Source organism: Macaca mulatta, chromosome 11 (genome assembly GCF_049350105.2).
Source record: "Macaca mulatta isolate MMU2019108-1 chromosome 11, T2T-MMU8v2.0, whole genome shotgun sequence".
In the NCBI taxonomy this organism is placed as follows: Eukaryota; Metazoa; Chordata; class Mammalia; order Primates; family Cercopithecidae; genus Macaca; species Macaca mulatta.
Genome location: NC_133416.1, coordinates 62,472,437 through 62,489,159, shown reverse-complemented (window position 1 = coordinate 62,489,159; position 16,723 = coordinate 62,472,437). Strand labels below are relative to the sequence as shown.

The following is a 16,723-nucleotide window of genomic DNA, read 5'->3' as shown; positions in this document are numbered from 1 at the left end:
TCTGGCATGGTTTCTACATAGATATTAGACACCACGAGAGACTTAATGTTTTATCTAGTCTCTCTGCCACTGGCTCAAGGGGACTAATTCAGTGATTCAAAATTGCCAGAAGAGAAATGTACACGAAACACTAAGGAATATAAAACATAATACACATTAGTATTTAAATTGGAAAGGGAAGCTTGGGGGACAGTGTCCAATGAGACAGAAAAGAAAATAACAACAAAAAAACAATACTAAGTGTGAAGATTTTTTTTCCCTTGACATTATATGGCATATAGAGATAGCAATCAAATATCTTAATTCTTAATGCAGATCTCTACGCAATACTCTATGCCATTTGTAAAACTGGGAAACTATTGCATTGTACTACATACTTCATTACCTCCACTATTTTTAATCTGCCTTCTAGTAACTTTTACTACTGTAATACTGCTCACCTTTTCTCTGCTCACTATATTGCTCACTAGCAATGGCAGTTGAAGAGTTTCTTGTTTTGATTGATTAATGTTACCATTTATATACCAAATATATTTTTAGGAGTTAGTGTCTGTCTAGACTATAATAGTATAATCATGCCCAAATGAGATAGTATAACTGAACAACACAACAAAATTGTGCAGATTCTTAGTAAAAGCTATGCAAAATTTGCAAGTCCTTGCAGAGTTTCCACTATGTGTAAAAATAGAGCAAAGACCAGTTTTTTGGTTTGTTTTTTAAAATAGACTATTATATTGTGTACTACAACTCAGTTACCTTAGGCAAATTACACAACTTTTCTGAGTATCGATTTACACATTTATACAAAGCAGATAACCATGTCTATTTTGCATGTAGCTATAAAGATTAAATGAGATATGAGATGGAACGTACCTACCCCAGCATATGGAACAGAATAAGTACTCTCTATAGAGGAGCTATTATTATTTAGGAAGTTTATATCAGACTCTCAGCATGCCCGAGAGCAATGATGGCTGCCTAAATATTTATCTTTTTATGCATTTTCAAAAACAAAAACACAATGAATAGGAGAACATATAAATTAGACTTAGTGTGTACCTTCAGCATAACGAGAGAATAGAGTATATTATGAACTTCCAATTACTCGTGAGTAGGAAAATAAATACTCAAGTCCATCAGATGAGTGGGAAGAATTGGATGAAAACTGCTTGCAAAAAACGTTTGTTGCAGATAGTAATTTATTTCGCATATCATTTCATATATCATATATGGAGAACATTTGAAAAAAATTGTTATATTAGTAACCAAGAAGAGAAATTTTAAGAGTAAGTTGATTAAAAGTGTTTACTTCTTTAAGTCACTATGGTATAAACCATTTTTATTGTTCGGAATAATCAACGAGGTGATTTATGTTCAATAGCCACTGACTTTTTAACTAAAATTGGAAATTAGTGGTTACATGGAACTGATAGATGGTTTTAAAGGAAGACACAACACAGTCACTTTCAAGTTAAAAAGAAAACGGAAGCAAATGAACTCAGCATTTCTGGTAGTTGTGAGATGGGTATAGGAGGATAGTGGACAAGTTAAAACTTCATTTTTCCTTTATTGAATCTTTATGATGACATTCATTCGTGTTAGTACATACTTTCATTTGTTTCTATAAAACACTACTTTGTGAACCAAATCTTTAAAAGCTTGTTTTACTAGCTGGTTTCTCGGGGTGTGAATAAAAGGGTTCAGCATGGGGGCAACTGAAGTGTTGAGAATAGCTACTCCTTTGGTCAATGATGCTGTTTCTTTTGCTGAAGGCCTGACATACATGAATATACAGCTTCCATAAGAGATGGAGATGACGATCATATGAGAGGAGCAAGTGGAGAAAGCCTTTTTCCTCTGATTGGCAGATGGGATTCTCAGAATAGTGCAAATGATGCACACATAGGACAGAATTACGAATGCTAAGGTAATCAGCAGAGTAACAAAGGCAAAGTAAAAACCAATCATCTCTAAAAGCCACGTGTCTGAGCATGAGAGTTGTAAAATGGGGAAATAGTCACAAGAGAAGTGATCAGTGACATTGGAAGCACAAAAATCTAATTTGAAGATAAGTGTGAGTGGTGGAAAAATGGTCAGAAATCCTCCCAGCCATGAACTAAAGACAAGCAGGGTGCAAATTTTCTTGTTCATGATGGTGGTGTAGTGGAGAGGCTTGCAGATGGCCACATGACGATCATAAGACATTGCAGCTAGAAGAAAAAATTCAGACGCACCCATGAAGATGAAGAAAAATAATTGAGCTAAACAGTTGTTATAGGAAATGGTCTTGACTTTAGTAATAATTGGCCCCCAAAATTTGGGGATGGAAACACTGGTGAATGTAATTTCTAAGAAGGAGAAATTCCGGAGGAAGTAATATATAGGAATCTTTAGACTAGAGTCTATCAAGGCAAAGATGATAAAGGTTAAATTGCCAGTCACACTTAATACGTAAGTTTTAAATAAAAAGATAAAAATTACAATCTGAAGCTGGGCTGTCTGATATGCCTAAGAGTACAAACTCTGTAATTGTTTTGTGGTTTCTCATGCTGAGATTTTTTTCTTTCAAGAAGATCTGTTGGTGAAAAATAAAACACACAAAAAGAATAAGTGAAATTTAAAGGAATTAAAATTTAAATATTGGTAATAACTGGCTTCAGTGACATGAAGCAATGGATGCTTTTCCTTGTAGTAATTTTTGCAATATCCACTCATTCCTATTAAAGCAGAAAAATTCTACATAGCCTCTATTAAAATGAAAACATGTATTCACATATATGAAGTCTTCTTATTGGTGATTTATATAAAACCTCTTCATCTAATAAAATCTTCCACATGTGTAATCTATCTTTGAATTACAGATTTCTACAGCAATATTTTTAAATTATATATGTCATTTTAATTTTTACACATGATTTTTCAGTTTCCAGTGTTTTTAGGACTGAAATATCTGATTTTAGTTTGAATTCCAATGTTATTTACAAACATAAATTTTATTGGTCTAAATTTATTACCTAATCACAATTTCTGAGCTTAATAGTAGCTATGATTATTTTTATCCTTAACTTATATTCTTCTAAATATGATCAACAAAAATAAATGTGTTTGCAGTCACAGAAATATAAGACTAGAGTTGCTGTGGTTGCAAACAAGAGTAAAGTTTTTAACTTATGGGAAAGAAAACACAAGCCAGAGAAATTGATTGTCACATAGATATAGTTCAATAATATAGTTCTAAACATACTGATGATCCATGTGTATAATTTTCTTGTTTGTTATTTAAATTAAAAATTGACTTTTTAAAAAAACTATATTAACTTAATCTTTTTAATCTTAAACTTGCCTGATGACAAGAAGCAACTCATAAGGGAGTTTTTTTGATGCCATACAATCACATGGCTTCCTTTTTTGAAGACTAAATAATTGAATAAATTTTATGTAGGATTTACTTTATAGAAACCACAAATCTCTAAAATGTAATCTATATGACTTTTACCTGTCTTGTTCTCTCCTTATCCTTAGCAAATGGCATTGTGTCTGTGATATGAGTTCTGAATATTTGTTGTATTACCTTCTTTCTGTAGCATGAACTGAGTCACTCAGGGGGTGATAAGTATCAAAGCTGTTACTGTGCATTTTTTCCTACTTTTCGTTTTATTTTTCTGTTAATTAGCATTCTTTTCTTTCAAGAAAATACACGTTTGTTCATTAGCATATCAGCAAAACTGGCAGATCAAAAGACAGAGATTGTTACTGTGATTTGAACAATGCTGAAACATATTAAATGTAAAATTAAGAGTAGTAAAGATGTGAAAATGATAATTTGGGAATCCCTGGTATTTATTGCAACAAAATAAACTTTTGGATAAAAAAGATAAAACTTTGTCTATTTATTGACAAATAAGAAAAATACTTTGTGATAGGTATAATTATGCTAGTCATAAATATAATTACAGATTTTTCTTATTTTATTTAAAAATATGAACTATAATGCATTTATAATACATTTCAGGAGACTTTTTTTGTCATTTAGTTTACCCTTGTCTCTGTTATGTAAAAATCTCTCACATTGAGAAAATATAGGCCGAATTACATGTAAGATTTTTAGCAGCCTCTGTTATTAATAAAAATAAATTTATCTTTTATCTTTGCATACAAATGTAAATGTTGCTCTGGCCTGAACTCCAAGAAACTATTATTGTAATTCTGAGACTTTAAGTAAATTTTCAGGGAATATTTAAGAAATTGGAAGATAAAACAGTTCAAAGGTCTCTGAATAAGATAAAGATTGAAGACTAAACCAAGATAACACTATTTTACCTTCTCTGGTCACCATATAGATCCCTGGGAGACTAGAGTGAAGAAAGGAAGGATGCATGGAGAGATACATTCAAAAGAAGTAATGAGTCATCACATACCATTTTGGAAAGCCAAGCAATGTAACAAGATAAAAATGTACCAACAGCTTATACAATCAATCTGCTTTCCCTTTGGCTATGCTTAATTTTCCTGATACCCACATGGCACTCAGAGTCTATACTCAGGAGATAATTTATTCTCCATTCCTTCGGGGCTGGTTAATTCCAGAGCTGAACTACTCAACAGTGGACCACTCTTTGAGGGTAGTACCAACAATGCTTTATTCATTCATACATCTCTATATGCACTGAGCAGAATGAATGACTAAATAAAACATTTTAATATTACAAAAATCATAAAAGTATTTAAAACTTCAGCATTTCATTTTTAATTTTAAAACTAATTTATGATTAAGGTTATGAGAATCAAGTGTCACAGCAGTATATCACGTACATGGAATGGCCCTTATGTTTCCCATCAAACCTTCATTTTCCCTCAAGTTTTCAAATAAACCAGTGTTAAGCATTTATAGTATGTTCTACCAGGTATTGTTCTGTATATTCATCAATAAACAGTCACAGTAACACATTCAGAGAGAAGAGTTTTTTTCTTTGTACAGTTATGCAATTTTTATTACAGAAAATATGCTGTATTTTTTTCTTCATTTTTTAGTTAACCAGATATAATGAATATCATTCCTTCTCAAGTTATCTAAACAGAGTCATCTTTGTGTATTAGTTGCATAGAATACCAGAGAAATACTTACATGTAATTTAATAATATTATTGATTAAAATTTAGGGAATTTTATTGTTACTATTTTCATTAGTTACAATGCTACAGGGCATTCTTTTTTTTTTTTTTCCTGGGATACATGTGCAGAATGTGCAGTTTTGTTACATAGGGTATACATGTTTCATGGTGGTTTGCTGCACCTATTGACCTGTCGTCTGTGTTTTAAATCCTGCATGCATTAGGTATTTTTCTTAATGCTCTCCCTCCCCTTTCCCACCCCGCCCCAACAGGCCCAGCTCTGGTGTGTGATGTTCCCCTCCCTGTGTCCATGTGTTCTCATTGTTCAACTCCCACTTATGAGTGAGAGCATTCAGTGTTTGGTTTTCTGTGTTAGTTTGCTGAGAATGATGGCTTCCAGCTTCATCCATGTTCCTGCAAAGGACATGAACTCATCCTTTTTTATGGCTGCATAGTATTCCATGGTGTTTATGTGCCACATTTTCTTTATCCAGTCTATCATTGATGGGTATTTGGGTTGGTTCCAAGTCTTTGCTATTGTAAATAGGGCTGCAATAAACATATGTGTGCATGTGTCTTTATAGTAAAATGATTTATAATCCTTTGGGTATATACCCAGTAATGGGATTGCTGGGTCAAATGGTGTTTCTGGTTCTAGATCCTTGAGGAATCACCACACTGTCTTCCACAATGGTTGAACTAATTTACACTCCCACCAACAGTGTAAAAGCGTTCCTATTTCTCCAAACCCTCACCAGCATCTGTTATTTACTGACTTTTTAATAATTACCATTCTAACGCATGAGATGGTATCTCATTGCAGTGTTTTTTTCCTTTTCTCTAATGACCAGTGATGATGAGCTTTTTTTCATATATATCCTGGATGCATAAATGTCTTCTTTTGAGAAATGTCTGTTTATATCCTTTGCCCACTTTTTGACAGGGTTGTTTATTTTTTTCTTGTAAATTTGTTTAAGTTCCTTGTAGATTCTGGATGTTAGACCTTTGTCAGATGGGTAGATTGCAGGCAACCTAAAGAATAGGAGAAAATTTCGGTTCACTCAGATGATAGTTTCTTTTGCTGTACAGAGGATTTTTAGATTGGGTAGATCCCATTTATCAATGTTGGCTTTTGTTGCAATTGCTTTTGGTGTGTCTTTCCTGAATGGTATTGCCTAGGTTTTTTTCTAGGATTTTTATGATTTTGTGTTTTACATTTAAGTCTTATTCCACATACGGCTAGCCAGTTTTCCCAGCACCATTTATTAACTAGAGAATCCTTTCCCTGTTGCTTGTTTTTGTCATCTTTGTCAAAGATCAGATTGTTGTACAACGTGTGTGGTGTTATTTCTGAGGTCTCTGTTGTGCTCCATTGGTCTATACATCTGTTTTGGTACCAGTACCATGCTGTTTTGGTTACTGTAGCCTTGTAGAGTTTGAAGTCAGGTAGCATAAGGCCTCCAGCTTTGTTCTTTTTGCTTAGGATTGTCTTGGCTATGTGGGCTCTTTTTTGGTTCCATGTAAAATTTGAAGTAGAATTTTCTAATTGTGTAATGAAAATCAATAGTAGTTTGATGGGGATAGCATTGAATCTGTAAATTACTTTGGACAGTATGACCATTTTCACTATATTGATTCTTCCTATCCATGAGCATAGAACTTGTTTCCATTTGTTTGTGTCCTCTTTTATTTCACTGAGCAGTCGTTTGTAGTTCTCCTTGAAGAGGCCCTTCACGTCCCCTGTAAGTTGTATTCCCACATATTTTATTCTCTTTGTAACAATTGTGAATGGGAGTGTATTCATGATTTGGCTCTTTGCTTGTCTATTGTTGCTGTACAGGAATTCTTGTGATTTTTGCATTGTTTTTGTATCCTGAGACTTTGCTGAAGATGCTTATTAGCTTAAAGAGTTTTGGGGCTGAGATGATGGGGTTTTCTAAATATACATTCATGTCATCTGCAAACAGAGACAATTTGACTTCTCTTCCTATCTGAATACACTTTATGTCTTTCTCTTGCCTGATTGCCCTGGGCAGAACTGTGCTGAATAAGAGTGGTGTTAGAGGGCATTCTTGTCTTGTGCCAGTTTTATCAAGGAATGCTTCCAGTTTTTGCCCATTCCGTATGATACTGGCTATGGGTTTTGTCATAAATAGCTCTTATTATTTTGAGATATGTTTCATCAATACCTAGTTTATTGAGAGTTTTTAGCATGAATAGGTGTTGAACTTTATCGAGGGCCTTTTCTGCATCTATTGAGATAATCATGTGGTTTTTGTCATTGGTTCTGTTTCTGTGATGGATTATGTTTATTGATTTGCATACGTTGAACCAGACTTGCATCCCAGGGATGAAGCCAACTTGATTGTGGTGGATAAGCTTTTTGATGTGCTGCTGGATTCAGTTTGCCAGTATTTTATTGAGGATTTTCGCATCGATGTTCATCAGGGATACTGACCTGAAGTTTTCTTTTTTTGTTGTATCTCTGCCAGGTTTTGGCATCAGGATGATGCTGGTCTCCTAAAATGAGTTAGGGAGGAGTCCTTCTTTTTCTATTGTTTGGAATAGTTTTGGAAGGAAGTACCAGCTCCTCTTCATACCTCTGGCAAAATTTGGCTGTGAATCTGTCTGGTTCTGGGCTTTTTTTGGTTGGTAGGCTATTAATTACTGCCTCAATTTTAGAACTTGTTATTGGTCTATTCAGGGATTCAATTTCTTCCTGGTTTAGTCTTGAGAGCATGTATTTGTCCAGGAATTTATCCATTCCTTCTAGGTTTTCTAGTTTATTTGCATAGAGGTGTTTATAGTATTCTCTGATGTTAGTTTGTATTTCTGTGCCATCAGTGATGATATCCCCTTTATGATTTTTAAATTGTATTTATTTGATTCTTCTCTTTTCTTCTTTATTAGTCTAGCTGAAGTCTATCTATTTTGTTAATCTTTTCAAAGAATCAGCTTCTGGAATCATTGAGTTCTTTTAAGGGTTTTTCGTGTGTCTATCTTCTTCAGTTCTGCTCTGATCTTAATTATTTCTTGTCTTCTACTAGCTTTTGATTTTGTTTGCTCTTGCTTCTCCAGTTCTTTTAATTGCAATGTTAGGGTATTAATTTCAGATATTTTCAGATTTCTGATCTGGGCATTTAGTGCCATAAATTTCCTTCTTAACACTACTTTAGCTGTGTCCCAGAGATTCTGGTACATTGTCTCTTTGTTCTAATTGGTTTCAAAGAACGTGTTTATTTATTTCTGCCTTAATTTTGTTGTTTACCCAGTAGTCTTTCAGGAGCAGGTTTTTCAATTCCCATGTAGTTGTGCAGTTTTTAGTGAGTTTCTTAATCTTGAGTTCTAATTTGATTGCACTGTGGTCTGAGAGACTGTTTATTATTATTTCTGTCCTTTTACATTTGCTGAGGAGTGTTTTACTTCTAATTATGTGGTCGATTTTAGAATAAGTGCTATGTGGCCCTGAGAAAAATGTATATTCTGTTGTTTTGGGGTAGGGAGTTCTGTAGATGTCTCCAGAGCTGAGTTCAAGTTCTGAATATCTTTGTTGGTTTTCTGTCTCGTTGATCTGTCTAAAATTGACAGTGGGATGTTAAAGTCTCCCACTATTATTGTGTGTGAGTCTAAGTCTCTTTGTAGGTCTCTAAGAAGGTTTTATGAATCTGGGTGCTCCTGTATTGGGTGCATATGTAGTTGGGCTAGTTAGCTCTTCTTGTTGCATTGATCCCTTTATCACTATGTAATGCCCTTCTTTGTCTTTTTTGATTTTTGTTGGTTTAAAGTCTGTATTATCAGAAACTAGGATTGCAACCCCTGATTTCTTTTTTGCTTTCCATTTGCTTGATAAATATTCCTCCATCCCTTTATTTTGAGCCTATGTGTGTCTTTGCACGTGAGATGGGTCTCCTGAATACAGCACACTGATGGGTCTTGACTCCAATTTTCCATTCTGTGTTTTCTAACTGGGGCATTTAGCCCATTTACATTTAAGGTTAATACTGTTATGTGTAAATTTGATCCTGTCTTTATGATGCTAGCTGATTATTTTATATATTAGCTGATGTAGTTTCTTCATAGTGTCATTGGTTTTTATGTTTTGGTGTGTTTTTGTGGTGGCTGGTACCGCTCTTTCCTTTCTATATTTGTTCTTCCTTCAGGAGCTCTTGTAAGTCAGGCCTGGTGGTGACATAAATCCCTCAGCATTTGCTTGTCTGTAAAGGATTTTATTTCTCCTTCACTTGTGAAGCTTAGTCTGGCTGGATATGAAATTCTGGCTTGAAAATTATTTTCTGTAGGAATGTTGAATATTGGCCCATACTCTTTTCTGGCTTGTTGGGTTTCTGCAGAGAGTTCCACTGTTAATCTGATGGGCTTCCCTTTGTAGGTAACTTGACCTTTCCCTCTGGCTGCCCTTAACATTTTTTCCTTCATTTCAACCTTGGAGAATCTGACAATCATGTGTCTTTGTGTTGCTCTTCTCAAGGAGTATCTTAGTGGTGTACCCTGTATTTCCTGAATTTGAATGTTGGCCTCTCTTGCTAGGTTGGGGAAGTTTTCCTGGATAATATCCTGAAGAGTGTTTTCCAACTTGGTTCCATTCTCCCCATCACTTTCAGGTACACCAATCCATCGTAGGTTTGGTCTCTACACATAGTCTTATATTTCTTGGAGGCTTTGTTCATCCTTTTCACTCTTTTGTTCTCTAATCTTGTCTTCACACCTGATTTTAGTAAGGTGGTCTTCAATCTCTGATATCCTGTCTTCTGCTTGATCAATTTGACTATTGACACTTGTGTATGCTTCACGAAGTTCTTGTGCTATGGTTTTCAGCTCTATCAGGTCATTCCTGTTCTTCTCTAAACTATTGATGTTTATGTACAAATTTTTTTGTGAACATGTTTTCAATTGCTAGAAATACAATTTGTGGGACATAGGTAAGTTTATATTTAACTGTTCATTGGTTTCTCTTTTTTGAGACAGAGTCTCACTTTGTTGTCCAGGCTGAAATGCAGTGGTGTGATCATAGCTCATGGCAACTTCAAGTCCTTGGGCTCAAGGGATCCTCCCCATTCAGTCTTTGAGTAACAGGCTACAGATTCATGTCACTGTTTCTGGCTAATTACTTTTATTTTTTGTACAGATGGGGTTTTTGCTATGTTGCCAGGCTAGTCTTGAACTACTGGGCTCAAGCAATCCTCTTGACTTGTCCTCCCAAAGTGCTGGGATGACAGGTGTGAGTCACTATGCCCAACCCTTATATTTAACTTTATAAGAAGTTGCTACACTGTTTTCCATAGTATTGGCACCATTTTACATTCCCACCAGCAATGTATGAGGGTTCCAATTTCTCTACATCACCATGCATGCACATATATATGTGCAATCCATGCACATATATAATATATATATTTGTGTATTATATATATTTACATATTATATGTTATATATATTTGTGTGTGTGCATGCATTGGTGATATAGATAAACTGGAATTTTTATACATTACTGGTAGAGAAATTATATATATATGTACATATATACACAAACAAGACAATTTATATATATATGAGTGTGTGTGTGTGTGCGCGTGCACGCAGTAACCATTCTAGTGGCTGTAAAGTGGTATGCATGTCATTGTGGTTTTGATTTTGCATTTCCCTAATATCTAATGATTTTGAGCATCTTTTCATGTGCTTATTGCCCACATAAACATCATCATAGGATAAATTGAAAACCTAACCAGAACAGTAATGATTAAGGAGATTGAATCAGTATTCAAAACTCTTCCAACAAAGGAAAGCTCAGGACCTGATCGCTTTACTGGGCAATTCCATCAAACATTTTATACTAATGCAAAATTATTTACACATTCAAAACAAACTCTATCAAAATTTCATTGACTTTTTTGCAGAAATAGAAAAAACAATCCTAAAATTTACATGGACCCACAAAAGACCCCAAATAGTCAAACCACTGTTGAGAAAATGAAACAAAGCTGAAGACATCACACTTCTTGATTTTAAAATAGATTTCAAAACTACAGTGATTAAAAGAGTACTGGACTGGCATAAAAACAGACATGAGACATGTAGACAATGGAACAGAATAGAAAGCCCAGAACTAAATCTACACATATACAGTGAATGTTTGACAAGTGATAGTCTCTTCAACAAATAGTGTTGGGAAAAGTGAATATCCACATAGAAATAAATGAAATTAGGCATATATTACACCATACACAAAAATCATCTCAAAATAAATTAAATATGTAAACATAAAACCTGAACCTCTTAGAAGAAACTTATAAGAAAACATGGAAGATAGCTTGTGATATTGGTCTTGGCAATGATTTCTTAGATATGACACCAAAAGCACAGGCACTAAAATAAAAAAATAGACAAGTAGAATTACACCAAAATAAAAATCTTCTGCACAGCAAAGCAAACAATGTATAAGGTGGAAAGGCAACCTATGGAATTGGAGAAAGTATTTGTAATTGTAAAACCCTGATGAAAGATTAATCTCCAAAATATAAATTAAACTTCTACAATTGAATAACAACCCTAAATTTAGGTAAACAACCCTAAATAATGACTCAATTAGAAAACGGGCAAAGGACTTGACTATACATTTCTCCAATAAAAAAACAAAACAAAACAAAACAAAACACACACACACACAAAAATAACAAAGAGGTATTTGAAAATATCTTCAGCATCACAATCATCAGGAAATGCATATTCAAGCAACAATGAGATATCACCTCACATCTGTTAGGATAGCTATTATCAAAAAGCAAAAGATAGTTTCTTTTGCTGTGCAGAAGCTGTTTAATTTAATTAGGTCCCACGTGTCAATTTTTGTTTTTGTTCCAATTGTTTTTGGTGTCTTCATCATCAAATCTTTGCCAGGGCCTATGTCCAAAGTGTTATTTCCTAGGTTATCCTCCAGGGTTTTTGTAGTTTTAGGTTTTACATTTAAGTCTTTAATCCATCTTGAGTTGTTTTTAGTATATAAACAAGGAAGGGATGTGGTTTCAATCTGCATATGACTAGCCAGTTGTCCCAGCACCGACCCAGCAATCTCATCATTTGTCACGTATTTCTCGTGTCATGGTTTTCATCTCTTTCATTTCGTTCATGACCTTCTCTGCATTAATTACTCTAGCCATCAATTCTTCCACTTTTTTTTCAAGATTTTTAGTTTCTTTGCGTTGGGTACGTAATTCCTCCTTTAGCTCTGAGAAGTTTGATGGACTGAAGCCTTCTTCTCTCATCTCGTCAAAGTCATTCTCCGTCAAGCTTTCATCCGTTGCTGGCGATGAGCTGCGCTCCTTTGCCGGGGGAGATGTGCTCTTATTTTTTGACTCAAGATTCCCTTGAGTCTGTAGCAAGTAAAAACAATAAAACTGCAGCATTTTATAAATGTACAATTGGTAATATGCAATATCTCTTTCTTGCAAGAATTGTTTATCTTTCATCAAATAATGCCTTGATTTTAATTTTCACTTCCTAATTTTATTATATTTCAAAGAATATGTATCTATCTTGTTTGAGGCTTTGAGTGATGGCAATCCCAATTGTAATAACAAAATTTCACAAAGTTTAACTTATTTGGAATGAAAGATAGATACCCATTAAAATTATTAATACCCGAGTCTCAATCTTCATAGTGAGGATGAACTTGAGGAAATGTGGAAATTCTCTACAGAAACACAATATGTACCCATTGCCTCTCCCACAAAAATCATTGGTAATAAATCTGCCTATTGGATAACAAAATATGGTCATAAAATGAGTAAAATTGTCACTAATTATGTTAGCATGCGTCTCTTCCATGCACATAGAAAGAAATGAATAATAGATCCAAAAAGGTAAGCTATAATTTTAACTTAGTCTAAAATCAGAAATTAAGGCAAATGCACAGTAAATGCAATTCAGGGAGTTAAATTTGGCTACTGAATTTTCATGCTTTATAAATGTGTTTTAATACATTAATTTTATAGTTATATACTAATAAGTGTTGAAATCTATTTTATTAATACACTGTTGCATCAATATAATGAAGTAGACTTACGCATTTGATATAACAGAAAAATAATACAAACTGGGACTAAATAGAATTCTTATATGTAGAAAGGATCGAAAGTAATATTTCTTCAGGGATTTTCAATGGTGTTATAAAGAATATAGGAGGCTGAGGCAGGAGAATCGCTTGAACTCGGGAGGCGGAGGTTGTATTGAGCCCAGATGGCGCCACTGCACTCCAGCTTGGGTGACAAGCGTGAGACTCTGTCTCAAAAATAAATAAATTAATTAATTAAGTTGGATTAAAGAATCGAAGAAAGAGTGGAACTGAGCCGTGAAGTTCTTTAAGAGACTATCCTATACCTGATAACTGATAAGGTAGAAAAACTGGAAAACATGTTTGGTACATTTATTTGATCATGTTCTCCCACCTTAAGAGTTATCTCACATAGGATAGTCTCCTGAAGAACTTTATAGCTCAGTTCCCTTCTTACATTATATTCTTTCTCATGAAATGTTTCACACTGCTACAATAACTTTCTTCAATTCTTTAATCCAACTTTTAAATAACACCTCTTTATGGCGTATCAGTTTCCAGAAACCATGACTTTGAATAAAATATGCCTTGTATAAATGTAATTTGGCATATGTAATTTGATAATTAGTTCACCATGTATTTATTTTAATCTATGTTATTGCAGACATTGTGAACTGTTCAATCAGTACCTTTAAGAAACTTTCAGTGTTTAAAGAACATAAACACATAAACAAAATACGATCAAACATTACTTAGCAATGAAGATACTTCTGAGAAACGTATCGCTAGGCAATTCTGTTGTACAAACATCCAAGTGTACTTACAGGAACCTAGGTGGTACAGCTTACTACACACCTGTGCCATATAGTATAGTCCGTTGTTTCCAGGCTGCAAACCTGTACAGCATGTTACTGTAGTAAATACTGTAGGCAATTGTAACACAATGGTAAGTACTTATACATCTACACATGTCTAAATACAGAAAAGTACAGTAAAAATAAGGTATTATAATATTATGGGGCCATATTGTACATGCAGTCTGTCATTGACCAAAATGTTATGTGGGACATGACTGTATTGATATACAGCAGCTAATTTACGTTGTAATAAAGGTCTACAAAAACACTTATGGGGCAGAAAGGATGGCTTTCATGGAATTTTGGAGATGAGAGGCCTTTCAGGAGAAAGTAATAATTATGCTAAGACTAAAAATATACATAAGGAAAGATGACTGAGATATAAATATATGCAAATAACACAGCGGTATTAGATAACCACATTTAGAAAATGGCTTCAGGATATTCAATTAGGTTCAGTAAAAGTTTTTCTACAACTCTGGAACACTACGCAGATCTTGCACACTTTTTATGCCTTACTTTCTCCATATGTAGAGTGGGAGAAATGTACCCCATACCTCATTGCTCAGTAAATATATGCTATTAGAACTATTTGTCACTCAATAAAGGATAGCACTTAAATTTTTGAACAATTCAAGAATGTGGTACAACTAATATTTTTGTGTGCTGATGAAAGTAAAGTCAACAATAAGTTTGGGGAGGTTGAAGGGTGAAAGCATAAAGGGACCTGTTTGCCAGGATAGTATTTCGGACTTAAATCTATCATATCAGAAATTTTCAAAGGTTTGATTTTCAAGAATCACCCAGATCAGGGTGTCCAATGTTTTGGCTTTCCTGGGCCACAGTGGAAGAAGAATTGTCTTGGGCCACACATAAAACACACTAACACTCATGATAGCTGATGAAGTTTAAAGTAATTGCAAAAACATCTCACAGTGTTCTAAGAAAGTTTACAAATTGATGTTGGGCCACATTCAAAGCTGTCCTGTGCCTCATATGGCCCACGGGCGGTGAGTTGGACAAGCTTGACCTAGAGAGTTTTGTAAATGTAATTTTGAGTTATCATTTTTACTGCTTCTGAAGTCAATATTTCTGGGATAGAGTTAATGTGGTCTATGTTTAATATGCAGCCCAGGAGGCCGGGCGCGGTGGCTCACACCTGTAATCCTAGTACTTTGGGAGACTGAGGCGGGTGGATCATGAGGTCAGGAGTTCAAGACCAGCATGGCCAAGATGGTGAAACCCCGTCTTTACTAAAAATACAAAAAAATTGGCTGGGTGTGGTGGTGGGCACCTGTAATCCCAGCTACTCAGGAGGCTGAGGCGGAGAACTGCTTGAACCCGGGAGGTGGAGGTTGCAGTGAGCCAAGATCACACCACTGCACTCCAGCCTGGGTGACAAAGCAAGACTCCATCTAAAAAAAAAAAAAAAAGCACTCCAGGTTACTGTAGATAACGTGCATGTTAAATGTCAAGTAAAGACTACAATCTCATTGACATTTCCAACTAGAGAGAAGTCATTGAAAGTGTATTTAAGATGAAAATTTTAACGTTAACCTCTTGTTTTTAGGGCGATTACTCCTGGAAATGATATGGAATATGGGCTGTCTTATTAACAGGGAGTAGGTGAGGAGGCCTTTACTTTAAACTATTTATAAATTTTAAATCTTAGTGTATAAATGTGACAGTGGGACTAGAATACAGGTAAAGAGTCAAAGATATTTGCAAGAAAGAAATTAGAGATTTTAATAAACTTTTGGATTGTGAGAATAATTGAATGGGAGGGATTGGGCTTAATTCTCCATTTTCACTCCCAACCACATATACAGTAAATGATTTTAAGGAAGGTCATTTTACTCCACAGTATACAGCAATTCGGACACTTGCATTGTGCTTTTGAATTAAGATAATCGTTTGATGTCCTCCAGAGAAACAATTTGCCCACTAGTTTTAATCTTATTATATTCATGCATCTGGATAAAAACAGTATGGGGAGAGATAAGGAGAGGGAGAAAGAGGAAGACAGTGTGAGAGAGACACAGAGGGAAAGGGAGAGAGAGAGATTTGATCCCAAGTAAATGAGATTTACTTTTCTTCAGAAGTTCTGAAACAGCCTAATGCTTAGGCGTTAATTCTTATTCTGTATACAAATCTCATCTCCACTTTCTGAAAATCTAGACTATATCTTCATAATACAAAATTATAGTATCACTTGATTTTCAGTATGAAATATGAAAATATCCTTTCATGTATTCATTTATCTCTGAGAAAACTCAGGCCCCATGATCTCAGATAACTTTCTTCAGGTGATGTAATTGGTTAATGGTATAAGACTTTCATCCCCGGGACCATCATTGTATCTTCATTTTCATCACCATCTTCATCTTTTTTTGTCGTTGTCATCATTGTCATGATCACATATCTAAGACATTCAAATGTATGAACAGAACTGATTTATATTTCTTATTGACATAGGAATGTTATTATCATCTTTATTCATTCTCTGGTTTCCTGTATATAGACAAAAGCAGGCAAAAGCTATTCTTGTTTACCACAGTACTGTATCGAATCTTAATTTATGTTCAATTCCTTTATTCTACCAGTTTTAATAATACATTGCTAGAAAATTATGAAGTGATAGCTATGATAACATCTTAAGCATGTAGAAGACATTTAATGAAGTATTTTTA

General features: G+C 34.5%; 1 pseudogene; it reads right to left on the bottom strand.

Moving 5' to 3' along the window:
* Positions 1-1,611: 1,611 nt before the first annotated feature.
* On the bottom strand, positions 1,612-2,548 carry LOC100425133 (olfactory receptor 6C3-like; annotated as a pseudogene).
* Between the last annotated feature and the right edge of the window lie 14,175 nt (positions 2,549-16,723).